Source organism: Oryx dammah, unplaced genomic scaffold (assembly GCF_014754425.2).
Source record: "Oryx dammah isolate SB20612 unplaced genomic scaffold, SCBI_Odam_1.1 HiC_scaffold_5, whole genome shotgun sequence".
Classification (NCBI taxonomy): Eukaryota; Metazoa; Chordata; class Mammalia; order Artiodactyla; family Bovidae; genus Oryx; species Oryx dammah.
This window is the reverse complement of record NW_024070189.1, coordinates 102,389,098-102,417,079: the sequence shown is the minus strand read 5'-3', so window position 1 is coordinate 102,417,079 and position 27,982 is coordinate 102,389,098. Positions and strand designations below refer to the sequence as shown.

Below are 27,982 nucleotides of genomic sequence, written 5' to 3'. Positions count from 1 at the left end.
CACTAGGTTTGATTGTATTGAATATTAAAAATCATTGAGTGGTTTTAAAAAGATAGAATTAAAAAATAAAAGGATAGGATTTTAAACTTACTGAATCAGTAATTAAATTTAATAGTTAACTGCTTTTGTTACTATTCAGTTTTATTACCCCATTTAGAATAAAATTCACCTAAACTCCAAAAATTAAAAAATAAAAGAGTGATAATCATGTAGACCTCACAAGCTGCTGGGGCGAGGGGTGTCTAAGGCTTAATAAATAAATAACAGGAGGAGGCTCGGTTGCCCCCAACCCCATTCCTCTGTCCCAGCTCCGGCGGAGACCCGGGATTCTTCTCTCATCCTAACATCGAACACCCGCAGCAGAATTTTTACTCCCTAGACACACCTTGAAACCACAGCTTCCGGTACTTTCCCGACCAGACCGTCCCTCATTCTTAAACCAGTTGGTGCTGATTCCCTTCATGGCCACCAGGTGGCAGCAGCAGCGCGTGTCCCTCATTCCCAGTCCGCCCAGCCCCCTCCCACCTCCCAGAGAGTTTGCAAAACACACTCTTCCGGTTTTAAACACGGACAGGATAGAGATTAAAAGTCAGAACCACTGAATTTTGTGGCAAAAGAAGATGAGATCTCTGAGTGGGTGAAGAAGGTCTGGCAGCGGGTAGGGTCGAGCCCTTCTTCTTTGGGATCTTCTGTTTCCCCATCTGGAAGGGGAAATAGAAGACTTGGTCCAAGTACTCTACCTGTGCCCTCCGCTAGATAAACCCTCCGCTAAAGATCAGCCCTCCTCATTCCTGAGGGCTGGGCTGCAGCCTGAAGAGGAGGCCTGGACAGTGGCAAGACCAAGTGGACAGGATAGAGGATGCTGGGTCAGCAGCCTCGTGAGAAAGACCAGAGTGACTCGACCCCCAGAGGCTGAGTTACCCACGTCCAGAGTTCCCCTCTTCCTCACCCAGCATACACATGTACACAGAGGAACCTTCAGGGAGCTAAATGCCCCCATGCTGGTCGTCCCAGTATGGGACCCAGTATTGGACCCATCAATAGCACAGCACCCACTTAGGTGGCCCTTGGAGTTGGCAAACACCCCCTGGGTCCATGGAGTTAGGAGTTTGATATTTATGGAGCAGCACTGGAAATTGTTGCTGAGATGAGTGGAGAAAATGAACACCCTGCTTGTGTTCAGGGAAGGCTGAACTTGCCTGGAAGAGAAGCTTGTGGAAAGGACAGCAACACAGAGAGATGGCGTCCTAGTTCCTGGATCCAGCCATGCCTGAAGCCCAAAATTCTGGTTTTCTTGTTGTTAAAGGCATTTTGAGCTCTGTTTCTGCTGCTAGAAAATGACCCATAAGAAGTTCCTCTCTGGACCTCTATTTGCCCATCTGAGTAATAGGAGAGGGCTCAGGGCACTGGCTTGAGGGCCCTACCTCGGTGGATTGGGCAATCCTACTTAGCAGAGCCCCGGCCCAGAGTTAACTGAGCACTTGCTGTGTCCTCATCATTCTAGGGCTTCTCTGAGTGTTGACTCCTCAGCTGCTCCCAGCAGTTCCAGGAATCAAGACTGTGGTAGACCCTGTTTCACAGTTTCCTTCCTTCCTTGATTCAGGAAATCAGTTTTGAGCTCCTACTGTACACCAGTTCCTGTTCTGCACAGGTCAGAATTGGTCTAGTCATGAGGGGCTCCTGGTTGGGTAGGGAGGACAGAAGCTAATCTAATCATCACAAAAGAGAGTTACAATAAACCTGGTAGAGTGACAAGTGAAAGTGTGAGGAACAGAAGTGAGGGAGGGCTTCCTGGAAGAGGTGGTGCTGGGGCCAAATGGTGAAGAGAGGCCAGAACGGCAGGAGCAAAGGCCCTGTGGCAGATGTGGTCAGTGGGGAATAGGTGGGGGGGGATAGAGGTCACAGCCTCCAGCGGCCTGGGAACCTAAGAGTTTATTCTTAAATTTGTGGGGGGTTGGAGGGGAGGTTCTGGAGCAGGAGAAGTGGAGGGTCTCAAGAGACAAAGAGACTTATCTCCCCATGAGTCAAGAGGCACGTTTCCATCAGGGAGACAGGCTGCCTCAGTTTACCTCTCCAGGTAACCTGCTTCTTCTGTCACTCCAGCAGCCTCTGGGTAGTTTGGTCATAAAGAGATGTTGTCTCTGCCTCTTCCCTTGAGCCAGGATGGGGCTGGGATATCAGGGATCTCTAGGGTGCAGGAGGTGACACAGGCCAGGCTGGCCTGTTATGAGACCCTGCCCTCACCCTGCAGAGGCCAGGCCCTTGGCCTGAAATGAAATGCCCTTCCCCTAACTGTGCATCTTTGCCCATTCATCTTTTTTTTTTTTTAAGGCTGTAACCACATACCACACTCTGCACCCTTTCATTGAGGGCTTTCCCTAGTTGCAGCGCGCAAGGCCGCTCTTCCTCGCAGTGCCCAGGCTCCTCATCGTGGCGGCTCCTCTCGTCGCAGAGCATGGGCTCTAGGCACACGGGCTTCGTAGCTGCAGCTCATAGGATTCTGTTGCCCGCGGCATACGCAATCTTCCTGGATCAGGGATCGAACCCATGCCCTCTGCAGTGGAAGCACAGAGCCCCAACCCCTGGACCCCGGGCGATTCCCTCACCCTTTTATTGACTGATTGCTTGATTTTTTTTAGCTGCACTGGGTCTTTGTTGCTGTGCGAAGCCTTTCTCTAGTTGCGGCACGTGGGGGCTACTCTCTGTTCCCCTACACGGGCTTCTCATTGCAGTGACTTCTCTTGTTGCGGAGCACGGGCTCCAAACACACAGGCTACAGTAGCTGCACCATGAGGATATTTGAGGCTTGAGGGCTATAGAGTGTGGGCTCGGTGGTGGTGGTTCCCAGGCATGGCTGCTCTGAGGCATGTGGAATCTTCCCGGACCAGGGATCGAACCTATGTCCCCTGCACTGGCATGCGGATTTCTATCCACTGTACCACCAGGGAAGTCCTCTTATGCTTTTAAAGTGAAAAATTCAGTGGCATGCACAATGTTATGGAACCATTACTATTATCTAGTTCCAGAGCATTCCCATCACTCGCAAAAGAAAACCCTAACCCCATGACTAGTCACCCTCATTCCCACTCCCCCAGCCCCAGGCCGCCGTTAATCTACCTCCTGTCTCTATGGATTTGCCTGGACATTTCATATAAATGGGATCATATAATATGTGGCCTTTGTGTCTGTTCTTTTGACAAAGAAACTCAGCTTGGTGTTTTTGAGCTTCATCCACGCTGTAAGAGCATATCAGAACTTCATTTCTTTTTTTTTTTTTTTTTTTTTTTTTTTTTTTGCCTGTACTGCAAGATTTGCGAGATCTTAGTTCCCAGACCTGGGATTGAATCCAGGCCAGCAGTGAGAGCTTGGAATCCTCACCAACTGCCAGGGAATTCCCCACTTCATTTCTTTTTATGGCTGAGTAATATTTCGTTGTATGGCTGGGCTGCATTTTGTTTATCCATTCATCTACTGATGGACACTTGGGTTATTTCCACCTTTTGGCAATTGTGACTAGTGGTGCTATGAACATGCATACAAGGGTTGGTGTGAAAACCTATTTTCAGTTCTCTTGGTAAATGCCTAGGAGCAGAATTATTTGATCACATTGTACTTCTATGTTTAGATGATTAAGAAACTGCCAGATTGTTTTCCAAAGTGCCTGCACATTTTTCATCCCCATCAGAAGTGTGTGAGGGCTCCTTATTTCCCCACATGCTCATAAACATCTATTATCTCCAAGTTTTTTTTTGTTTGTTTGTTTGTTTTTTTTGAGCCTGGTCATCCTAGTGAGTGTGAAGTGGTATCTCAGGGGGCTTGATTTGCATTTCCCTGAAGATTAATGATGGTGCGCGTCTTTTCATGGGCATATTGCCATTGGAACATCTTCTCTGCAGAAATGTCCATTCAAGTCTTTTGCCCAGTTTTCACTGGGTTCTCTTTTTATTATCGAATTATGAGTGTTCTTCATACATTCTGCATATTAATCTCTTGTCAGATGTATGATTTGCAAATCTTTTCTCCTATTCCGTGGGTTGGCTTTTCCGTCTCCTAAGTGTCCTTTATCAAAGAAAACTCTTAAATTTCACGGAGTCCAATTTTTGTGTTTTCCTTTGGTCCCTTGCACTTTAGGTTCATGTTTAAGAATTCTCCTTGTCTTTGACGCCCCCTCTTGCAGGCACGCGCTTCCCAGGTAGCTCAGTGGTAAAGAATCCACCTGCCAATGAAGAAGAAGCTGGAGAAGTAGGTTGGGTCCCTAGGTGCGGAGGATCCCCTGGAGAAGAAAATGGCAACCCTCACCAGAATTCTTGCCTGGGGAATCCCATGCACAGAGGCGCCTGGGGGTCTACAGTCCATGGGGTTGCAAAGTGTTGGACACGACTGATCCACACACGCACAGACACACACACACAGATACACACTTGGAGGTGTGTCTCCCCATCCTCGCTACTGGGCAGCCTCTCCCTCCGGCCAGCGTTGACCTCCCCAGCACCCACCATCAATTCCTGTTGGGGCATCAGCCGTCCAACCCTGTCTCCGCACTGGGAGGCCTGCTGGCAGACACGGGGCAGCTCCCATCGGTGCTTAATAACGGAGTGCTCGGAACCTTGGCAGCCACGCGGGAAACCCCGCCCGCAGGCACCCGCCCCTTGGCCACATCGAGCGCCGCTCCCCCATGGCCACGCGTGGGAGCCCGCAACTTTCCAGGCGGGGAAACCACGATACGGAGGGAGCGAGCAGGAGGGAACCTCCCTGGTCCCCGGGTTGGGGTAATGGCGGAGGTCGCTTCCCTCAAGCTGCTTCTGGCTCCGGTCCCTGCCCTGGGCTGACCCTGGCAGGCGGGAACCGCCTGAAGGCAAGGCGGTTCCGGATGAAACCGTAACATCCAGGAGCAGAGAAGAAAAATATTCTGCGGCCGGCGAGCTGGGCCGGGAGGGATGGGGAGGGGGGACAGGCGGGCCAGGGAGGAGGGGCGGAGCGGGTTTCTTTACAGGGTGTGCTTTCGGGTGGGAGGCTGGAGGGGTGGAGTGTCACACAGCAGACGGAAAAACGTCTTACAGGTCTTGACCGAGTTCTGCTCCGCCTCCAGCTAGCTGTGCAGCCTGGGGCTCTCCAGCCAGTTTCTCCATCGGTGGGATGGGGGTAGTTAGTGGTTGAGACGGTAGAGAATCTGCCTGCAATGCCAGAGACTCTGGTTCGATCCTCGGGTCAAAAAAATCCCCTGGAGAAAGGAATGGCTACCCTACTCTAGTACTCTTGCCTGGGAAATCCCATGGACAGAGGAGCTTGTTGGGCTACAGCCCATGGGGTTGCAAAGAGTCGGCCACAACTGAGTGACCCCTCCTTGGGTGTTGTGAGAGGTGAAGAGGGTGCCTGGCTCTGGAAGCACGCACCTTAGGAAGCTGTCCGTAACCTCATCCTCAATAACATGAAAGCATGGTTTGTTCAAGAGCACGGGGAGATTGGTTCCGCCCAGGGGGCCAGGTGGGGGCACCTGTGTCTCCCTAACTGCCCACCTTCCTCTCTTTTTGTCTCTGTCTTCCCAGCTCTATTTCTCGCCCTCCTCCTCCTCCTTCTTTTTTCTTAGTTGCCACGTGGGATCTAGTTCCCTGACCAGGGATCCAACCCAGTCCCCCCACCCCACATCAGGGTCCCAGAGTTTTAGCCACTGGACCACAAGGGAAGTTCCTCCCTTTCTCTTGTCTCATCTCTCCCTGTCTATTTCTCTCAACCTCACTTCTCTGGCTCTCGCTGTCTCTCTGTATCTCTCACGGCCTCTGTCTTTACCTAAAACCTCCTCCAGGTCCCCTAGACCAGGCCTGCATCAGCCGGCTCAGGCGTGAGACAAGGTCCAATCTAATCTCCCTGAAGCCACCCCGCCCCCACCCCCGTGGCCTCAGGGTGAGGATCCAGGCAGCTTGGGGCCCTCACTTGCTGCCTGGAAAACTCAAACTGCTTAAGAGTCTCTCTCTAACCCCCAAAAGCCCAGCAGATCAAAACCCACAGTCTTGGACACACCAGTTCCCCCTCCCCCATGATTCGTTTAGATGGGGAAACTGAGGCCTGTATAGGGTTTCCCAGGTGGCTCAGACAGTAAATGAGGGAGACCTGGATTAGATCCCTGGGTCGAGAAAATCCCCCTGGAGAAGGGAATGGCTACCCACTCCAGTATTCTTGCCTGGGGAATCCCATAACAGAGGAGCCTGGCGGGCTACAGCCTGTGAGGTCACAGAGAAGCGGACACAACTGAGTGACTGACTTTAAGGCCTGTATCATGAAGACTCTTGTCCAGAGCCGCCAGCTCCAGAGCCATCGCTCGTCATCCTTGTCCAGCCTCTAGGGTCTGTCGTTCTCAGGTGGCCCGTCCACCTCTTCACCCCTGCCCCTGGCCTGCCCCGTGAATGGTAATCGACCTGGTTCCACCCAGACAGGCCAGGCAGTGACAGTCCGACCTCCCAGAGCTGCCCGATGGCCCAGGCTGTGTCCCAGTGGCATTGGCAGCTGCCTAGTGCCAGCCGGAAATGGGGACCGGAGGGTGGGGTCTGAGGTGGGTCCCACAGTGTTCCCACTCTTGCTGGCTTTCATCATGGTGTGTGCAGGGATGGGGCAGGGAGGGAGCCACTTTCAGACTGAGGGTCCCTTCTTCTGGAAGCATCTCCCGCTGCCTCCCAAACTCCTGGGGACCCTCAGCTCTGAGTACATCCCTCTGGGCTGGCCTTGACCCTGTGGAACCATAGGTACCCCTGTGGGGGGTATCTGTGTTGGGCCGGGACTCTCTCAAGCTGGGGCCTTTAACACTGACCCGCATAAGGCAGGCAACTGACGGTGGCCTGGTGAGCAAATGAGTGAACAAATATGTGATTTACATGCATCCTGGAACCATGGAAACGTAGGCCTAAACACTGAAGCTGGAATTCTTAGCGTCCCTCTCCCCCCAGGGGCTCCCACTGTAGTCTGTATCTGAAGCCTGAAGTGAGTAATGCATTCCAGGGAGGGAAGGACATTTGACGGTGTGTGTCTGCGCCCCCGGGCCTCCCACGTGGCGCAGTGAGAATGCAGGGGACACGCGTTCTGTCTCTGGGTTGGGAAGATCCCCTGGAGGAGGAAATGGCAACACACGCCGATATTCTTGCTTGGAAAATTCCATGGACAGAGGAGCCTGGTGGGCTACAGTCCATGGGGTTGCAAAGAGTTGGACACACCTGAGCATGTAGCACACACGAGCCCGTCTGCACCCGACCCTGACTCCAGCTCAGGTAGAGTGCAGTCCCAGGCCCAGACCCTGGAGCCCCAGGTTCGGGTTCACATCTAGCCTCTGTCACTCATTGACTTGGATCACCATTTTGCTTCTCGGAACCTCAGTTTGCCCATCTGTAAAATGGGAATGGTGCCCTTGTTTCAGAGTTGCTGGGGGAGTAAGTGAATCTGTGTGAAGCTGGGTCAGGCCTGTCTTCAAGTGTGAATGGTAAACCTCCTCCTCTGACAAGGTTTGAAATGATCAAGACAAAATCAGAGACCGAAAGAGAGTCATTGCGTCAGAAGGAAGCTGGTGCACTTGGCTGGGAAAGGAGGGTGGGGTGCAAGGCTCCCTCCCAGACTTGGTTGCCTCTTGACTTCCTGGTGACACTTTCAGCCTCTCCTATACTCAGATCAAGAGCCTCCTCAGTTCCCCGTCTGTGAAATGGGACCAAGCAGGCATCCTTGGCTCTTCATCCCCCACCATGCACCAGCGAAGTTGCTCCAGAATCCCCCCCTTCCCCACCTAGTCCAGCCCAATCATTGACGGAGCCAGCGCAGACACCCCTGTCCTCCCCGCTCCTGCCGTCTTCCCCTGTAGTCTCTTCCCTGTGTGGAGACCCGAGTCAGACACATCCTTCCTTTCTTCAGAACCTCCATGACTCCCGCCTCCCTCAAGGCAAAAGCCGAAGTCTTCCTTGAGACCACAGGGCCCTACTGGTCTCGCTGCTCCTGCTTCCTTTCTCCTGTTGACCTTGACTGAATGACAGTCGTGTCCCACTCTTTGCGACCCCATGGACTATAACCCACCAGGCTCTTCTGTCTGTGGAATTCTCCAGGCAAGAATACTGGCGTGGGTTGCCATGCCCTCCTCCAGGGGATCTTCCCGACCCAGGGATCCAACCTGTGCAGGTCTTCTGCATAGACAAGCAGATTCTTTATCGCTGAGCCACCAGAGAAGCTCTGGTCACATTTAGCTTCCTCAAAACTCCTCCAAGAATTCTGGCATTTTCGTGCCTCAGGGACTTGCAGTGCCCCCGCCTGGGACCATCTTCCCGGAGTCGCCTAAGTGTTTTCTGAACCTCCTTCAGGTCTTGGCTCCACTCCTGGCCCCCTGCCCTTTCTTCCTCTCCTACCCTCAGGAGTCTCGATTTTCTTCACACAGTGTCAGGTTAATGAGCTCACAACTCAGATGCCTACTGTGAAGCCCTGGGCTGGCAGCTGGGAACCATGGAGGCATCCATGCTCTTGTGGGACTCGAGGTCTGGAGGAAGGGAGAGAGGTGGACGGTACAGATAAAATGGGACACAGGACCAGAGGGAGGGTCTTTCCAGAGTGAACAGTCATGGAGGGCCCTCCTGGAAGAGGTGACACTGGGGTCCAGGTCTGAATGAAGGGAAGGAGAGAGCAGGAAGTGTGGTGAGAAGGTTCCAGGCAGAGGCAAAGACTCTGACCTGGGAATGAGCTTGTTGGCAAGGAGGCTGTGAGTGAGATGATGGGGGTAGGGCAGCAGGGCTGGACCTCATGGGACTTTGAGGGCCATGGGGAGTTTGTTGGGGTTTTTTCTTCTTTTTTTTTGGCCATACCGCACAGCATATAGGATCTTAGTTCCTCCACCAGGGATCAAACCCACACCCCCTGCCTTGGAAGCTCAGAATCTTAACCACTGGACTGCCAGGGAAGTCCCAGGGTGATGGTCTTTACCTTAGAAACAGTTGGTGGGGGCTTCACTGGCCCCAATGGTTAAGACTCCACGCTTCCAATGTAGGGGATGCAGGTTCAATCCCTGGTCAGGGAACTAAGGTCCTGCATGCCACACAGTGCAGCCAAAAAAAAAAAAAAAAAGCAAGCAGACACCCTGGGAGAGTCTCAGGGGGCAAGGGCAAAGGACTTGATTTGTGTCTCCAAGGTAAAGACGTGACCTCGTATGCACTCACTCTGGCGGCAGGATATCTCTCACTCATTCACAGCTGGAGAAATAGAGGTTCAGAGATGTGAAGAGAAGCCTCCCTAGGTCCAATCTCCCCTGCCTGGAGCCTTCAATTTCCTCCCCTGCCCCCCACACATCCCCCATGCGGCCCAGTTGCAGATGGGGAAACCGAGGCATGGAGGTGCTGTCCCCTGGGAACAGAGCCCACCCCCTCCAGGCTCCCTGCCCTTCCACCGAGGAGCCTCACCAGGGGACTTTCTCATGGAGAGGAAGCAGCAGCAGCTGGTTGCACAAGTGGGTGGCCAAAGCCGCAGGCCTGGGTTTCAGTTTGCAAATAGCGTCCGGGCCCAACTGCCTGCTGCAGCCGGGAAGCTTTGCTGGACCGCTGCCTACAGGAGAGTATCTGAGCTAAGGGGACACCTAACCTACTGGCTCAGAGAGGCAGGGTGCTGCTGGGGCCTGGGGGTGGCCTGGGGTCAGGAGCCTGGGGGTGCGCTGACCCCTCATCCTCATTTAGCCTGTCACTCGTTCAATCAACAACCACAGCATACTTCTTGTTTGCGGTACTGGCACACTTTATTTTCCCAGTGAGCGTATATTACGTGCATGCCAGGCTGTGTACCAGGTATTCACTCGCTTAAACATCATCCAGTAACCCTCTGCGGCAATGTTTGAGCTCCCTGTGGTGGCTGTAACAGGTGGCCATAAGCCTGGTTCTTAGTATAATAACAGTGCATTCTCTGACAGTTCAGGAGGCCAGAAGTCTGAAATCACGGTGTGGGCTGGGGTGGGGGCTGGTTTCTTCTGGGGGTTCTGAAGGAGAATGTACCGCTTGCCTCTCTCCCGGCTGCTGGTGGCCGCCAGGAACCCTTGGCATTCGTTGGCTTGCAGCCGCATCCTTCCAGCCTCTGTCTCCGTCTTCTCCCGGTCTCTCTTTGTCTTCTCCTTTTCGATCTCTTACAAGGACACCTGTCACTGGATTTAGGGTCACCCTAGCCCAGGTTGATCTTTTTAGAAAAATCATGTACTTCCTTATTTTTGGCTACACCGGAACTTCGCTGCTCTGCAGGGACTTCTCTCTAGTTGCAGGGAGCAGGGCTTACTCTCTGGTTGCAGTACCAGGGCTTCTCACTGCAGTGGCTGCTCCTGCTGCGGAGCACAGGCTCTAGGTGCGCGGGCTTCAGTAGTTGTGGGCACGGGCTTCGTTGCTTTGCAGCTTAGGATCTTCCCAGACCAGGGATTGAAACCGTGTCCCCTGCATTGTCAGGCAGATTCCCAACCCCTGGACCACCAGGGAAGTCCCTAATCCAGGTTGATCTTGTCTCAAGATCCTCAACTAATTACATCTGCAAAGACCCTCGTCCCAGTAAGGTCACATTCAGAGGTTCTGGGTAGATATATTTTTTGGGGGGACACCATGATTCAACTCTCTCCAAGCAGATATTATCAACTCTATACGTCAAAGAGCTGAGGCACAGAGGTATTATGTCACTGATTTGAAGGACTAGGGCTTAAACTCCAGCCCATTGGAGCCTAGATCTGTTCACTTCACTGTTCTGGAATCACCTCCAGCCTGCTCTGTGCCAAGTCTTCACCAGGAGCTGGGGACACAGAGGGGAACAAGACTTACAGTGTCAGGGACACAGCTCTTGAACCTCAGGCTGATGGCTGTTTCACTTTAGGGTGTGATCTTAAGATTGAGAGTCTCCCCTGAGACTCGGAATGGTTATCCTCTGGAAGACATGTCTACCTGGTACCGATGAATGGGACCTTCCTTATTTGAAATAAGGTCTTTTCAGGGCTTCCCAGGTGGCTCAGTGGTAGAGAATCTGCCTGCTAGTGCAGGAGATTCAGGAGACAAGGGTTCGATCCCTGGGTGGGGAAGATCCCCTGGAGTAGGAAATAACAACTCATTCCAGTTTTCTTGCTAGGAAAATCCCATGGACAGAGGAGCCTGGTGGACTACAGTCCATAGGGTCTCAAAGAGTCAGATGCAACTGAGCAATGGAGCACAGATATAATTAAGGTAAGGATCTTGAGATGAGCTTATCCTGGATTAGGATGGGTCCTAAATCTAATGACAAGTGTCCCAATAAAATGAGAGAAAGGAGGAGGAAGAGACAGCCATATAGAGACAGAGGCAGAGCCTGCTGCTATAAGCCAAGGGATGCTCAGCGTTGCTGCCAGCCAGTCAGAGGCCAGGAGAGAGGCCTCGGACAGATTCTTCCCAGGAAACTCCCACCCTTCCTCTTCTCCAAATAACTTGCTCCCTGTCTCCCGGCAACTCTCCCAGCCCTGAGACAGGATGCCTACCCCTGGGGCATTCTGGCCAGGAGTAGAGAGGCGTGTCTTCTGGGGATTTCAGGGTTGTCGAAACTCCAGATGGTTTCCTAAAGTGTTGGACAGTCTGAGTTTCTTGTGACTCTGTGACTTGGGAAACACTGGTTTTGTTGGTCTTTGTAGCTTTTGTCAATCAAACAGCATCTCACTGGAGTTTCAGTTCGCATCTTCCTTGTCTCCTATTGATTCTGAACATCTCGCCACACGGGTTTCCTCCTTGGCTTCTTCCTACGGTTTTTGATGAGTCAGGCATGCATGCGTGCTAGTCACTTCAATTGAGTCCGACTCTTTGTAACCCTATAAACTGTAACCCACGAGACTCCCGTGTCCAAGGGATTCTTGAGGCAAGAATAATGGAGTGGGTTGCCATTTCCTCCTCCAAGGGATCTTCCCAACTCAAGGATCGGGCTCAGGTCTCCTGTGTCCCCTGCACTGGCAGGCAGGATCTTTACTGATAGCGCTACCTGGGAGCCGTTTCTGTGATTAGTCATAGGAGTTCCCTATATGTTTGATACTATTCCTCTGCCAGTCCAGTGTGTCGCAGATATCTTCCCCTTGTTTACAATTTGTCTCTTTACTTTCTTCAAAGTACCCTTGATTAACAAAAAGTCTTAACATATACAAGTTGATCAATATTTTGTTGTACAGTACACAACGTCTTGGGCTTCCCTGGTGGTTCAGCTGGTAAAGAATCTGCCTGCAGTGCAGAAGACCTGGGTTTGATCCCTGGAAAAGGGAATGGCAACCCACTCCAGTATTCTTGCCTGGGAAATCCCACGGACAGAGGAGCTTGATGGGCTATAGTCCATGGGGTCGCAAAAGACTCGGAAACAGCTGAGTGACTAACACACACATAGACTGCCTTGGTGCTCTTTACGGGGAAATCTTTCTTTACTGAAGTTCACTTATATTTCCCACCAAGACATTCAAGCTTTATTCAAGCTCTTTTTTTCCATATTGTCCCTTCACCCACATGAAGCTGAGTTTTGTGTGATGCAAAGTGGAAGTGAAGTCACTCAGTCGTGTCCGACTCTTTGCGTCCCCGTGGACTGTAGCCCACCAAGCTCCACTGTCCATGGGATTCTCCAGGCAAGAGTACTGGAGTGGGTTGCCATTTCCTTCTCCAGGGGATCTTCCCGACCCAGGGATCAAACCCAGGTCTCCCGCATTGCAGGCAGACGCTTTAACCTCTGAGCCACCAGGGAAGCAGGATCCAACTTAATTGGACTCCCACTTCCCAGATTCTCTTATGAGATACTCTCCCTTCCCCACTACTAGGACAGACCTTCTCCACTTTGGAGCAAAATCTCTGGCCTGCACTGGCTGTACGGAGGCGTTTAATTCCAATCCATTGGTCCATGTGTCCTCTTGCTCAATTATAGGTTCTGTAATAGCTCTAGGTATCCGGTAGGGCAGGTAACACCACCCTGTTCTTCTACAGAAGCATCCTTGCAACTCTCTGTTCTTCTAGATAAAAACTTGACTCATCAAGTTCCAGAGGGGAGTCACAGTCCTGTTTGACTTTGACTGGGGCTGTTAAAACTTTAGATGGGGAGAATCAGCATCTTGAGCCTCAACCTCACTGTCCATGAATATGGTACACTCACCATCCCTGTCACTTCCTTAGAATCTCAGTAAGCTGCTTCTGTTTCCCTGAAGGGCTGAGAACATCCATTGTTTCATTTATTACTCTTCCCTGATGCAGGGGGCCCTCCATCTGATTTTCTGTTTTACTACAGCATACTTGTTTTCACTTTGAAGGTTGTTTTCATGCATGGCATTTTTTAAATTTCTGTCTGTTTCTTTTATGAATTTTGTTTTGTTCTGTTCACCTGGCTGGCATATTTTCCTGCCCAGTTTGGGATGCACATCAAGCTCATTTTAAGCTCCTGGCCCATCTGTCCTTCTGTTCTCGCTCTCAGTGGAAGCCCTCGTTCAGAAATTTTTCCTGGTGAAATGATGGGTTTCTCCAAATCTGATCTTTCTGATTCCAGCCCATTTTCTCAGGAACATCAACAATAATGGTGGCTCAGATGGTAAAGGATCTACAATGCGGATGACCTGGGTTTGATCCCTGGGTCAGGAAGATCATCTGGAGAAGGAAATGGCAACCCACTCCAGTATTCTTGCCTGGAGAATCCCATGGGCTACAGTCAACAGGGTTGCAAAGAGTCGGACACAACTGAGCGCCTAACACTCAATGATAAGCCCAGCTGAAGTACCCCGTCTCCGATAATGAGTCCCCAAGTCCCCTGAAACCTGAGGCCACCACCTCTCCCTTCCCCTCCTTCCCTAGTTCCAGCTCCCCTTCCAGCATCCCCCAGGGAGGCAGCTGATGGGAGGTGGGGGCCACTCTGTCTGTTTCAAGTGCCTCCCCAGGGGTAAGGGGCAGTGCCCTGCTCAGGTCATTCTGCCAGCAGGTGTGGGAGTGTGTATCATGCATTCTCGCAATGGTTGCAGCGGGGGTGCGGGGATGCCAGGAACAGGATTCCCAGCCACCCCCTCTAGGCTGTCTGGCGCCTCCATCTCAGGCCCGGGTCATTCTCAGAATTTTCTCGGCATCCCCCACTCTGGTGCCTCTGGGCCAGTCTCCAGGAAGAGCTGAGATTTTCCTTGATCCTGGACATCAGGCCTGGGATCAGCCTCAGGAGCCCAGAGGTCATTTAAAAATGCTCTGTGTCATGGAAACTTTCAAACATGCCCTGCAGTTAAGAATGCACAGAGACCCAAGGGGCCATCCCCAGATTCACAGTGACACAGGTTACACTCTCCTCATGTCCATAACGCTACCCACCCTTGCCGTGACCTTATAAGGTTCATGTTTACCCCAAGGCCATGCCCCCTCATCCAAGATGTGACATTCTTCTTACAGGACAAGGCTGACCCTTGAAACTCACCAGAAACTAGGATCCCTTTCATTCCTTGTCTGCCAGTCTTTGGGGCCCTACCTGCACCTCTCCATCCTGAGGGTTCCAGCCTATGTCACAGCGGCAGGTTGGGAGCTGGGACCTCGGTTTCCCCGTCTGTATGTCAAAGGGGCACCAGTCTGGCTGGGGGTGGGGAGGGGTCCACAGGCCAGATGCGGGAGGATGGGATTAATGCCCCCAGATCTCTCTCCCCACCCCCTGTCTTTCCTACTGTTTCTCCATCTCTCTTCTTCTCTGTCTCCACCATCGTTTTCTCTCACCGTTTCTCTATTTCCGTTTCTCCGTCTCTCCTCATTTCCCTCTTTCTCTGTCTCTCATCCCTATCCCCCTTCCTGTCTCTCTCACCTTCTCACTCCTTATCTCCGTGTGTCTGTCTGTCTGTCTCTCTCTCTGTCTCACTCTTTGTGTGTCTCTCTCCCTATCTTTCTTTGTTAACGTTTTTTTATTGGCGTATAGTTGATTTAAAATGTCAGTTTCTTGCTGTCCAGCAAACGGAACCAGCGATTGTTGTTGTTGTTGAGTCACCAGTTGTGTCTGACTTTGCGACCCCATGGACGGCAGCACACCGGGCCTCCCTGTCCCTCACCATTTCCTGGAGTTTGTCCGAATTCATGTCCATTGAATCAGTGAGGCCCTCCAACTATCTCATCCTCTGTCGCCCTCTTTTCCTTCTGCCTCCAATCTTTCCCAGCATCAGGATCTTTTTCAATGAATCGGCTGTTTGCATCAGGTGGCCAAAGTATTGGAGCTTCAGCTTCAGCATCAGTCCTTCCAATGAGTATCAGCTGTACGTATACATATATCCACTCATTTCCCACATAGGCCATTACAGAGTTCTTTTGTTTAACATTAACTTATCTGACTGCAGTGGGCCCTAGTTGAGGCAGGCAGGCTCTTCACTGTGGTGCAAGGGTTTCTCTCTAGTTGTGGGGTGCACCACGGCATTTGGGAATCTTGACCCCTGTGTTGGAAGGCGCTCCCTCTTTTTCTGTATCCCTGTCTCTCTCTTGTCTCTATGTCTCCCTCTGTCTTGCAGGTTTATTGAGTTCGCTGTCTGATCTCCCTGCAACCCTTACCTCTCCCCTGGGACCTCCAGTCTGAGCTGGAGAGAGACGGACGAGGTCTTGTTGAACCTCCACAAGAATGGTTGACAGGCTGGACTTTCTGATGAGGTCAGAATTACACACACTGGGCCCAACCTGGGCCTGGCCACCTTGACCTGACCCTGTGAAACCCTCCCCCGTCCTGCTGGTCACACTGCTGAGTCCCCAAAGCAGCCTCCCCAGATCCCCTTGCCAGGCCAGGAACTCCCCCACTGGTCACCCTGAGTCCAACTCCTGGTGATACAGAGACTCCAGGATCCCAGGACACCAGCCTGGGGCTCCTCACCAGCCCCAAGATTGTTCTAAAATAGAAGCAGCCCCAGGACTAGACCTTGGTCAAGAGGCAGCTGTGCACTGGGGTGAGGCTGGGACAGTGCTTCTGCCTCATCAGGGTGGTCCTGGCCTCGCAGGGCCTGTACATTAACAGCCTGAGCACTTGGGCAATGGTGAGATATGTGAGCTAGACTTTAAGTTGGCTTTCATTAGTATAAAATAAATAAACACGTCAGAAAGATACTCAGTCCAGCCCAGGCTTTATTTATCCTATCCTGATGGCACCTACTGCATCACACCCAACCCACCTGATCCCCACGAGAGCCCCATGCAGCAGATGGGGGCCATTACCCCCATAGTACAGATGAGAAAATTGAGGCAGCGTCTCAGGGCAGCTGTGACAGCTATAACGTGTCTATTTCCAAATGGATTGCTTTTTAACCTTTTTTCTGTTTTTATATTATGGTGTGCTCACATATCTTTCACAAATGCTTCATATATAGCATGTTTTTATCGACACAACTTAAAATACAGGTTTTAAAAAAATTATTTATTTATTTGGCTACACTAGGTCTCAGCTGTGGCATGTGGGATCTTTAGTTGTGGCATATGGGATCTAGTTCCCTGACCAGGAATCGGACCCAAACCCCTTGCATTGGGAACATGTAGCCATTGGACCACCAGGGAGGTCCCAGATGTCTTTTATTTTGAAGGGAGAAAAAGAATATTTGCTGGCTCATCTGGACTGCTAGAGTATATAGTAAGAAATGGAGTACAAATGCAGGGTACTGGAAATGCATTTGAAATAAAGAGATCAGAAATTTAAAACAACCATGGAAACATAGAAACTGCTGTATCAAAACCTCATGGTGACCACAGATGAAAAAATCTAGACTAGATAAACACACAGAAAAGAAAAAGGAATCCAAGCACAACATGAAAGATAGTCATCAAATCACAAGAGAAAAGAACAAAAGAGACACAGATGTATAGAACAGACTTTTGGACTCTGTGGGAGAGGGAGAGGGTGGGATGATTTGGGAGAATGGCATTGAAACATGTATAATATCATGTAAGAAACGAATTGCCAGTCTAGGTTCGATACAGGATACAGGATGCTTGGGGCTGGTGCACTGGGATGACCCAGAGAGATGATATGGGGAGGGAGGTGGGAGGGGGGTTCAGGATTGGCAACTCATGTACACCCGTGGCAGATTCATGTCAATGTATGGCAAAACCAATACAGTATTGTAAAGTAAAAATAAATAAATAAATAATTTTTTTTTTCAAAAAAGAGGAAAGGAAGAAAAGAGACCTACAAAAACAAATCCAAAATGATTAAAAAAATGACAATAAGAACATACGTATCAAAAATTACCTTAAATGTACAGCAGATTAAATGTGCCAATCAAAAGACACAGACTGTCAGAATAGATACAAAAACGAGACCCATATGTATGTTGTCTGCAAGAGCCTCTTCAGATCTAGAGACACATACAGACTGAAAGCGAGAGGATGGAAAAGGTATTCCATGCAGACGGAAATCAAAAGAAAGTTGAAGCAGCAATACTCATATCAGACAAAAGAGACTTTAAAATAAAGATTGTTAGGAAATTCCCTGGGGGTCCAGCACTTGGGACTCCAGTCTTTCACTGCTGAGGGTGCAGGTAACTAGGAACCTGCAAGTCACTCAGTGTGGCCCACAAATAAAATAAAAATACTGCTACAAGAGATATAGGAAGATATCACTTTTCTTCCTTACACAGACTTCCAATAATAATGCATTTAGATTTTTGTTCTTACGTTACCTCATCCCCCCTGACCCTGTCCCCCATCCCCAAAGTCTCAAAATAAAATATATACCTACTTTAAAATTTTTTTTCTTATTTTTGGCCGTGTTGGGTCTGCATTGCCACATCGGGCTGTCCTCCAGTTGGGGCAAGCAGGGGCTGTTCTTTGCTGCAGTGCATGGGCCACTGCCGTGGCCTCGCTTGCTGTGGCTCCCTGGCTCTGGAGCACAGGCTCAGTAGTTGCGGTGCATGGGCTTAGCTGCTCGGCGGCATGTGGGATCTTCTCAGATCAGAGATCAAACCTGTGTCTCTTGCCTTGGCAGGCAGATTCTTTATCACTGAGCTACTAGGGAAGCCCAGCATATACCTATTTTTAAGGTCTGCTTGGTTAGGTTATAATTCACATACCATAGAGTACAGTTAGATGAGTTTTGACAAATGCATAGTCTTGGAACTGTCAATCTGGATATATTTCCATAACCCCAAAAGTTCCATTGGGCCCCTTTTACAACCAACTCCTCCCCAACTGCAGGTTTACAATAAGTGATGAGTCTTGAGTGAGCTTATTCCTGTTTTGCCACTGGATACAGAGAGTCAGAATTAAAGATTCAACTGGAGGGAGATGGGGACTTTTCATGCCACAGTCCCCCTTGGCTGAGCCCAGAGTGAGCCCAGGGCCTGGGGTGAGGGGTCTGCCTGCAGACAGCCACAGTTGGCCAAAGTCCCATTTTACAGCCAGTACTACTGAGGCTAGAGACAAATGCCTCAGTGGGTCCTGTGGCCTCAATTCTGGCCCTGGATGTTGGGTTTTCATCTCCTCATCTCAAAAGTGGAAATTAAGAGACTTCCTTGGTGGTCCAGTGGCTAAGACTCCAGGCTCCCAATGCAGGGGGCCTGGGATCCCTCCCTGGTCAGGGGACTAAGACCCTAACGCTGCAACTAAGACCTGGTGCAGCCAAATAAATTCATTAAAATTAATTTTAAAAGAATTTTTTAAAAAGGAAAAATGGGTGTTGCTATACACTGAATGTTTATATCCCACATACATGTTAGTCGCTCAGTCGTGTCTGACTCTTTGCGACCCCATGAACTGTAGCCCACCAGGTTCTTCTGTCCTTGGAATTCTCCATGCAAGAATACTGCAGTGGGTTGCCATTCTCTTCCCCAGGGGATCTTTCTAACCCAGGAATCAAATGCAGGTCTCCCACATTGCAGGCAGATTCTTGACTGTCTGAGCCACCAGGGATATATGCCCCCCAAATTCATAAACTGAAATCCCAGTCACCAGGTAAGGAGATGAGCCTTTGAGAGGTAATTGGGCCATGACGGTGCAACTCCCATTGATGGGATTAGTGCCCTTCTCAGGCTTGAGAGAGCCTGTTTTGTGCTTTCTGTCATGTGAGGATGTAATTAGAAGACAGCTGTCTGCAAACCAGGAAGTGGGCTTTCACCAGACTCCAGATCTGCTGGTACCTCAATCTTGGACTCTCCAGCCTCTCAGACTGAGAAATAAATGTCTATTGTTTAAGCTACCCAACCTTTGGTATTTTTGTCATAGCAACCCAAACTAAAATCTGCCGCATCCTGGAGTCAACTACAAGTCCTCAGCCAGCTGTTTCTTCCCCTGGATCCTGTTTCCAGCTAACAGGGCTTTTAAAAAAAGTATAGTTGATTTACGATATTGTGTTAGTTTCAGGTGTACCACAAAGTGATACAGTTATATATGTATATTTCAGACTGTTTTCCATTATATGTAATTAGAAGACATTGAATAGCATTTTCAGACTCTTTGTGGCCCCATGGACTGTAGCCTGCAAGGCTCTTCTGTCCATGGAATTTTCCTGGCAAGAATACTGGATCAGGTTGCCATTCCCTCCTCCAGGGGATCTTCCCAACCCAGGGATCGAACCTGTGTTTCTTGTGTCTCCTGCATTGGCAGGCAGATTTTTTCCACTAGCTCCACTTGGGAAGCCCTATAGTTTCTTTCTTTTTTTTTTTGGTGTCAGGAGTGGGATAGCCCTATAGTTTCTTATGCTGTACAGTAAATCCTTATTGCTTACCTATTATAGCTTATCTATTTATATCATAAAGTCCTATACTTCTCATACATCACTCCCACCCTCCCTTTCCCCTTTGGTAACCATAAATTCGCTTTCTATGTCTGTGAGTCTGTTTCTGATTTGTCTATAGATTCACTTGTATTCTTTTTTAGATTCTGCATATAAGTGATATCATATAATATATGCCTTTCTTTGTCTGACTTACTTCACTGAGTAAGTCATATTGTCTAGGTCCATCCTTGTTGCTGCAAATGGGAATATTTCATTCGTTTTTATGGTTGAGTCCACTGTATATATCTTCTTAAACCAGTCATCTATGGACAATCACTTGAGGTGTTTCCGTGTCTTGGCTGTTGTAAACAGTGCTGCTGTGAATATTAGGGAGCATGTGTCTTTTCAAGTTCGCTTTCATCTTTTCCAGGTATATACTCAGGAGTGGGATTGCTGGGTCATATGTGCGTGAGCACACTTGCTAAGTCGCTTCAGTCATGTCTGACTCAGACTCTATGGACTGTACCCCACCAGCCAAGAACACTGGAGTGGGTTGCCATGCCCTCCTCCAGGAGATCTTCTCAACCCAGGGATGGAACCCTCATCTCTTACATCTCCTGCACTGGCAGATGGGTACTTTACCACTAGCGCCACCTGGGAAGCCCGGGCCATATGGTAGCTCTGTGGGTTTTGGGTTTTTGTTTGTTTGTTTTTAAGGAAGCTTCATACTGCTTTCTATAGTGACTACACCAATTTATATTCCTATTCCTGATGGTTTGGTGGGGGGGTGGCTATTGGCACTCATAGGTGTCAACAGCTACTATTACTATTATAGGGGTTGCTATCATTGCCCCCAGCCCTGGTTCTTGCCTCTGAGACCTCCCAGCTGGACACCCTGAGGCCCTTCTTTCTCCCTCCTGACCCCACCTAGCAGCCTGTGTGCCCATCCCATTCCTCCTGTGTCTTCTGCGGTGGCCAGGACATCATGGGAGAGCAGGGTATGCCCAGGAGGCAGACGACTCTGGAAATTCCAGGGCAGAGGCAGGGCTGGGTGCTGTTTGTCTTGCCCTCACCAGGGCAAGGTCTCTGACTTTGTTCTTGGGCTTTCATCCTTTTCCATGTGGGTGACTGAGGACACAATGTCCTGCCCAACTTGCCACTCAACCTTGGTGATCCTAAACCTAGCCTTACTGACTATCTGTGGGAGTCTGCAAATTGTCGAAGCAACTGCGGGTGGTATGAAAAGAGCCCTTGAAATCATGTTCCCTCCCACTCTGGGACCTTTGCACATGCTGTGCACTCTGCCTCCAACTCTTTTCCCTCTGTTTATACCCATATATCTCCCTTTCCTGGTCTCTTGTCAGCTCCTTTCAGGAAGCCCTTCTGGAGTCCACGCTGGTGGTCCTAGCACTTGGTGGGGGGTGTCTTCCTTCGGCAGGTCCTGTCCAAGTTATAATTGTGCACTTATCCACCTCCTTTGTTTATGAAGAGTCCTGGGCAGGCAAGGATTGGGGTACTTGGCAAATAGTAAGTATTCAATAAAGAGTGATGGGATCAATCATTGAATTTGATAACTACTTATTGAACCCCATCTTTCATGCATTCAGTAACTCTTTCCCGAGCCCTGCAGGGCACCAGGCCAGACTCTGACTTCTGGGAGACACGGTGAGTGAAGAAATTTGGACTCCGGGAGATGGTGAGGGACAGGGAGGTGTGACGTGCTGCAGTTCATGCGGTCACAAAGATTCGGACACAACTCGGACCCCCAACCCTCCTGTGGACCCCTGTGGTCCAGAGGCTCTTGCAGACAATTCTAGTGAAACTCTTGAGTAATGGAGCTATTCCTGTCACCCAGGCTCTGGTCCTCAGAGACAGATGATGTATTTATGAGTCAATCATCAAAACAGATCCATTCCCCCAAGCTCCTAGGGGAGACAAGGATGGTGAACCATCAGTGGTACCACTTTCTGTTTCTGGCCTGGGATCCCCTTAGGATGCTCACAAGCTCCAGTGGTTGAGGTTTCATCAAAGGGAGGTCAGGGAGTTCCCTGATGGCCCAGTGGTTAGGACTCGGCATTTTCACAGCTGGGTCCTTGGTTCAACCCCTGGTTGGGGAACTAAGATCCCGCAAGTCACATGGCATGGCTAAAAAAGGGGAGTGAGGGGTCGGGTTTAGCAAATAAACATCTAGGCATTCAGTTAACTTCAAATTTCAGATAAAAAACTGACTTTTTTTTTTTTTGGTATAACCCCAAATATTGCATTGTCTATATTTATATCAAAATTGATGTTTTTGAGCTCTGGTGCCAGAGAAGACTCTTGAGAGCCCCTTGGACACCAAGGATATCAAACCAGTCAATCTGAAAGGAAATCAACCCTGAATACTCATTGGAAGGACTGATGCTGAAGCTGAAGCTCCAATACTTTGGCCACCTGATGCAAACAGATGACCCATTGGGAAAGACCCTGATGCTGGGAAAGATTGAAGGCAGGAGGAGAAGGGGACGACAGAGGATGAGATGGTTGGATGGTGTCACTGATTCAATGGCATGAACTTGCGCAAACTCTAGGATATGGTGAGGGACAGGAAGGCCTGGTGTGCTGCAGTCCATGGGGGTCATAAAGATTCAGATACAACTTGAGGACTGAACAACAACAATACTAAAATTTAAAAAAAATTATCTGAAATTTAAAGTTAATTGAGTATCTTGTACCTTGATGGAACCCTGATCCATCATTGTGCCCATTTTACAGATAAGGAAATGGAGATCCAGAGAAGTTAACTCATGGCACAGCCAGGGATGGGCAGAAGAATTCAAGTGGGACAGTGAGACCCAGTGTCTTAGTACTCAATTACTCAATTCTCCCCTCCAAAGAGCCCTGCCTGAGGACAGGGGTGGGGGTGGGGGAGGAGGAGGGGAGAGGGTGTTTGAATGAGCCAAAGCCCCACCTTGCCTGGGTTGGAGGCACTTTTCTCACTCAGGCTCCTGGCACAGAAGAGGTGTCCCTAGACCAGGACTCTCTGCACACAGGAGGAGCCTGTCCCACCACCTGGATTCCTGCATCCGGAAGCAGGGCGGCTGGTCTCCTGTAAACAGCCGGTCTCATGTCACTGTAAACAGCTGGCGTCTAGCGTTGTTGTCACAGTGCCCGAGTCTCAGTGTGATTGCCCTGTGACTCGATACCCTGCAGCCAGCCCCTGTCACTGGATATTTGGTAAACAGTATTCTGAGAATGGGCAGCAGCGCGCCACCTGGCCAGCACTCCATCAGTACCAGGGCTGGCGGCTGGGTCCAACTTAAAGGCAGATCCTGACGCCTCATTAGCCATCCCTGCTCATTTTGTACTGATACTTTGTAAACATGAAGTCCCCATACCTGTTACTTGTCAATGATCAGACACTGTGAGTCATCAACTGGCCCTAAGGTTTCTTAGCTGGAGACCTGGAAGCACTTTAAACAGAGCTCTGATACTCTGTAAACAATGAATCTTGATACTTCGTTACCCATGTGAGTCTTATCCAGGGGCTGGCAAACTGCAGCACTGGCCGGACCTAGAAAGGGCTTCATCACTTTTCCATGATTGAAAACACACCAAAAGAAGATACGTGACCCATGAAAACTACATGAGGGGACTTCCCTGGTGGTCCAGTGGCTAAGACTCTGAGCTCCCAATGCAGGTGGCCTGGGTTCAATCCCTGGTCAGGGGACTGGATCCCACATGGGCCACGACTAAGACCCAGTGCAGCCGAATAAATAAAAGCCAACCAACCAAACAAACAAAAAAACTACATGGAATTCAAATTTTAATTTGCATAAATAAAGTTTTACAGTCACACTCACTCATTTGAGTGTTGTTTATAGCTGATTTCAAGAGAGCTGAATTGACTAGTTGCAAGGGATGCCGTATGGCTGGCAGAAATGAGAAAATTTATAATGTGGCCATTAATAGAAAAAGCTTGTCAACTTTTGATCTAAGCTCCCAAGCAGTGGCCATTCCCTATACTATCCTGTTAGTGGTCAGCAGTATATGACATTCATATACTGGGCCAACAATGAGTTCAATAGTTTCCGATGTTCATATACTGTGCAAAAAACAAGTGCAGTGATCCATGATGATCATATACCATCGCAAGTATGAGTAACATTCAGCCTGATGTGCTGACATGCTGGGTGCAGGGAGTATTTGGTTTCTGACATCAGTCAATGTATCCCAAGACTGTGTGAACAGTCAGTATCGACACGCGGGACTTCTCTGGTGGTTCAGTGGTTGAGAATCTGCCTACCAACCATCCCTGATCTGGGAAGATTTCACATGCCTCTTGGCAACTAGGTCTGTGTACCACAACATTACCGAAGCCCCCATGTTCTAGAGACTGTGCGCCCTGCAGCAAGAGAAGCCCCTGCAGCGAGAAACCGACACGCCGCAACTAGAGAGCAGCCTCCTCTCGCGGCAACTAGAGAAATCTTGTGCAGAGCAATGAAGACCCAGCGCAGCCAAAAATAAATAAATAAAAATTAAAAAGAAAACACTGGGGAATGCAACCCAGATGAGATCTAAAGGGTGACAGAGAATTAGGCAGAGGAAAAACAAAGGATCTTGGCATACTCAGGCAGGACCTTGAACCCTGAGCTGAAGAGCTGGATTCCAGAGGGTGATGGGGAGCTATGGCTAGAATGTGAGTGAGTAGAGGAGGCGCCTGCTCAGCCTGGGTGCAGGACCTTTCCCAACCTTGGACTTCCCACTCACGCTATGAGCTGAGGAGGCCAAAATAAGGACCTTTCTAGGCCTGGAGCCTGGAAGGAAAGGGGGCTCTGGATCATAATGGGGAGGGGTTTATGAGAGGCCAGTGTATGAATGACTGAGCAAGACCTTTTGTTCGCCCCACCTCCCCTCCCCCCCCAAACACCAAGCACCCTCTGGGAGAAGGGGACAGCAGGGATGTGGAGGCCAGGGGGGAGGCCGAGGACTCTCCCTTAAGGAGACATCCTCTGGGTAATTGCATTCTTCTTTGTTACCGCATGTTCACTGAACACTTGCTGGGTAAATCAGCCCTGCCCTCTCAGAGGTCCCAGTACGGTGGGGAGGTGGAGGATAACCACGAACCCTCAAACACGTTGTAACTGTGAATTGTTGGGAGCGCAAAAGAAGGGCTAACAGAGCGAATGAGGCAGGGCAGGTTTGATCAGGGAGGCCAGGGCTTCTGAGAAAGGGATGTTTGAACTTAGACCTCAAGGAGAAGGGGAAGATCTTGTGAGGAGTGAGGGAAGGGCTATCCAGGCAGGGGGAACAGCAAGTGCAAAGGCCCTGAAGTGGGAGTAAGTCTGTTGTGATGGAGGCTGTGGGGGCGGGGCCACACTGGACCTCAGGGGCTTTGGGGAAGGTGTATAGGGGATGGTATCTGAGCCATGTTTCTTAGCTCCCAAGGCTGCCCTTGGGGACACCAGCGAGAAATTCCCACCGCATTGCCTGTGTCTTGGACTGTCTCGGGTTCATTTCTCAAATGAATCAGCCTGGCATGGAGCTGATGTGAGCCAAGGCCAGAGAGGCTGGAGGCCTCTTCCAGGCCTCCTCTGGAAGGGGAATTTCCAGAACACAGAGACCTCTCGGTGGAATGGAAAAGTTTTGCCTGCTCTTCTAAACTATTGAGTTTGGCAGGTCCTGAGGGTGATAAGCCAGCAGGAGTTACCTCCTGAGAATCAGGCATGGCTGGGAGACCTGAGCCAGCTCCAGGAAGTCACCTTATGAGAAAGATAGTCCTGCGTACCTGTCTGAGTGATGCTCGACTCCTGAGAGGCCTCAGCCCTGACCTGTCTGGGGGGGAAGACATGGTCAGATAAAAATGCCCTCAGTCCATGAGGTCAGAACTGGGACAGAGCAAAGGGGTATTGGAGATAGGGTTTTAAAGGATGAGTAGAAGTTTGTGAGCAAGAAAAAGATATCCCAGGAACATGACCCACGGAAGGCCCCAGTTTGGCCCCACTTGGCTCCTGTGAGTGAATGACCTAGACTGTCCCCAGCCCTCAGGTGTTTTTCTCACTTAATATGAGCAAGGACAAAGCCTCTGCGATCTGGCCTGTCCAAATTTGAGTCCAGGCTTCTTCACTTTCTCAATGACCTTGAGTGAGTGAGGCCACACCAAGACTGGCCCCAGGTTACAGGAGAATAAACTGAGGTTTATAGAGGGATGCCACTCATCCTAGGATGCAAAGGGAAGGGGTCAAAGTGGGGGCTTGGGGGAGGAGAGGGAGATAGTTGAGAATCAGGAGAGGGGGTGTCTTGCCCAAGGCCAGACATCCTGAAATTGGAAAGAAGGGGAGGAGGGGAAGGAAGTAGCTGGCAGAGTATGTGCAAAGGCCCTGAGGCAGGAACATATTTGGTAGCCTGCAGGAACAGCAAGAAGGCGGGTAGGCCAGGAGCTGATGTGTGAGTGGGAGACAGAAGGAAAGGAGAATGGAGGCATCACACGGGCTATGCAGGGCCTTGGGTTTGGAGCAGGGAAGAGGTGGTATCCAGAGAGACCACTGACAGCTGAATCAGGACTTACCTGGGGATTCAGAGGCCTGGGAGGAAGGTCACTAAATAGGCTCCTATCTGCCTGCCTATATTGACACAAGCCTGCACAAGCCAGTACCCTCCAGTACAAATTAGTGCTTGCTGGGGCACACAGGTACCCACTGCTGATAGACACCTACACCTAACACCTGGACCCAGACTCACAAATGCACCAATCAGCCCATATCTGCTTCCCACGATGACTGAGATGCAGCTCGCATTCGAGTACACACAACTTGTGTGCACACACCTCTAAGCGATGCCACAGACAAGACAGACACACAAGCACACGCACAAGCTGCGCGCGCTGGTGGCTCCACCCATCTCCCCGCCGCCTGTAAACACACGTGCACATGTGCACACCCCCCAGCCTGCGTCACTAGGAGGCTCAGGAAACGCTGCTGGGGGCTCCCTTGAGAGCTGGCTTCCTGTTTTCAAAGTGGCTGGGAACTGCTGATGGAATGTTCTGGACAGGCCCAGCCCCTCCCCCACTGCTTCAGCAACCCTCCCTCATCCAGCCCTGCAGATCCCGCACCCGCTCTGTACCCCAGTACTGACCCTGACCTCTAGTGAGATCTAACACCAGATGAGGAAACAGGTTCAGAGAGGTTGTCACTAGCCCAAGGTCACCTAGGAAGGAAGAGATAGTGCCTGGAGCCCAAACCCTGAGCTCTAACCTGCCTCCCACTAGCCCACCATCCCTGGAGGCCCAGGATTCACAGATGGGGAATTGCCCCTTCCTGCCTGGACCGTGGCCCAGTGCCTCCTGGCTTTAGGGCCACCCCCATGCAACACTAGGCTCTCCTGCCCCATGAATCCAATCCTCCCATTCACCACTCACTCTCCCCATCCCATCCCTCTGTGTCCCCCAGGGAGTGCCCTCCCTGTCACAAACATTAATGAAGCTTCAGTAGCTGATAAGGCAGACCTGGTCTCACCTTCTGGGGGCCGGTAAAAGACCCAGCGCTGGAACAAATAAACACAACTACAGCTGTCCCTGAGCCACCAGGACGGCTAAGGACATGCTTGGCTCTCTCTTGTCTGCTAGGGTTGCACAGGCTGTGCCCTCTGCCTGGGATGTTCTTCTCAAGCTCCCTGGCAAACTCCTCTTCACCCATCAAAGCCCCAACTCCAATGTCTTCTCCTGTCCCTAGCCCTCCTAAGACCCTCCAGCCCTCATCCTTCCCGTCTGGCCTCACCCTGACTTCACAGGGTGTTTGTGGTCCTCCAGACTCTGTTCTGCTGTCCTTGTCATGGTTGGTAGAGAGGACCCCTGTCGTCACCTCCAGGGGGTCTCCAAAGTCCCACAGTGATTGGCCTAGCCAGATTCAAATGCCCATCCCTGAACCAATCCCTGAGCCTGTGGTGACAAAAACCTCTAATTGGCCAGACCCAGTCACCTCTCTGCATCTGGAAGCAGGAAGTAGACCTGGCTCCTTCTGCCCACCAAAATATATGCAGGGAGAGTAGATGCCCTCAGGACTGTTTTGCCACGGGCTCAGGGGTCCCCTGCCTGCTGCTTCCTGGCTGAGGAGCCTTGGACCAAGTCACCTGTTCTCTTTTCCTCAGTTTTTCTACCTGTGAATTGGATTCAGCATGGTTGAGATGTAGGAGCGCCGAGGGGCCATCCAGGCACTCCCCTCCCCACCGCACACACTGTTTAGAGGCTCTGTTTACTGTGTGCCCCCTTCCCCATCCTTTCTTATTGCTCTCTGGGTTCCCTTGAGATGGGGCAGCACAGCGTGGCAGGCGCTGATGGCTGCTGGCTGAGTCACCA

General features: G+C 50.5%; 1 long non-coding RNA gene across 1 annotated transcript; it reads right to left on the bottom strand.

Moving 5' to 3' along the window:
- Positions 1 to 23: 23 nt before the first annotated feature.
- LOC120864255 lies at positions 24 to 27,942 on the bottom strand. Its single transcript, XR_005721151.1, has 4 exons — positions 27,144 to 27,942; positions 26,764 to 26,835; positions 1,085 to 1,199; positions 24 to 701 (listed from the first exon to the last, which is right to left on the bottom strand). It is a non-coding gene; the product is annotated as an uncharacterized LOC120864255 (long non-coding RNA).
- Positions 27,943 to 27,982: the final 40 nt, after the last annotated feature.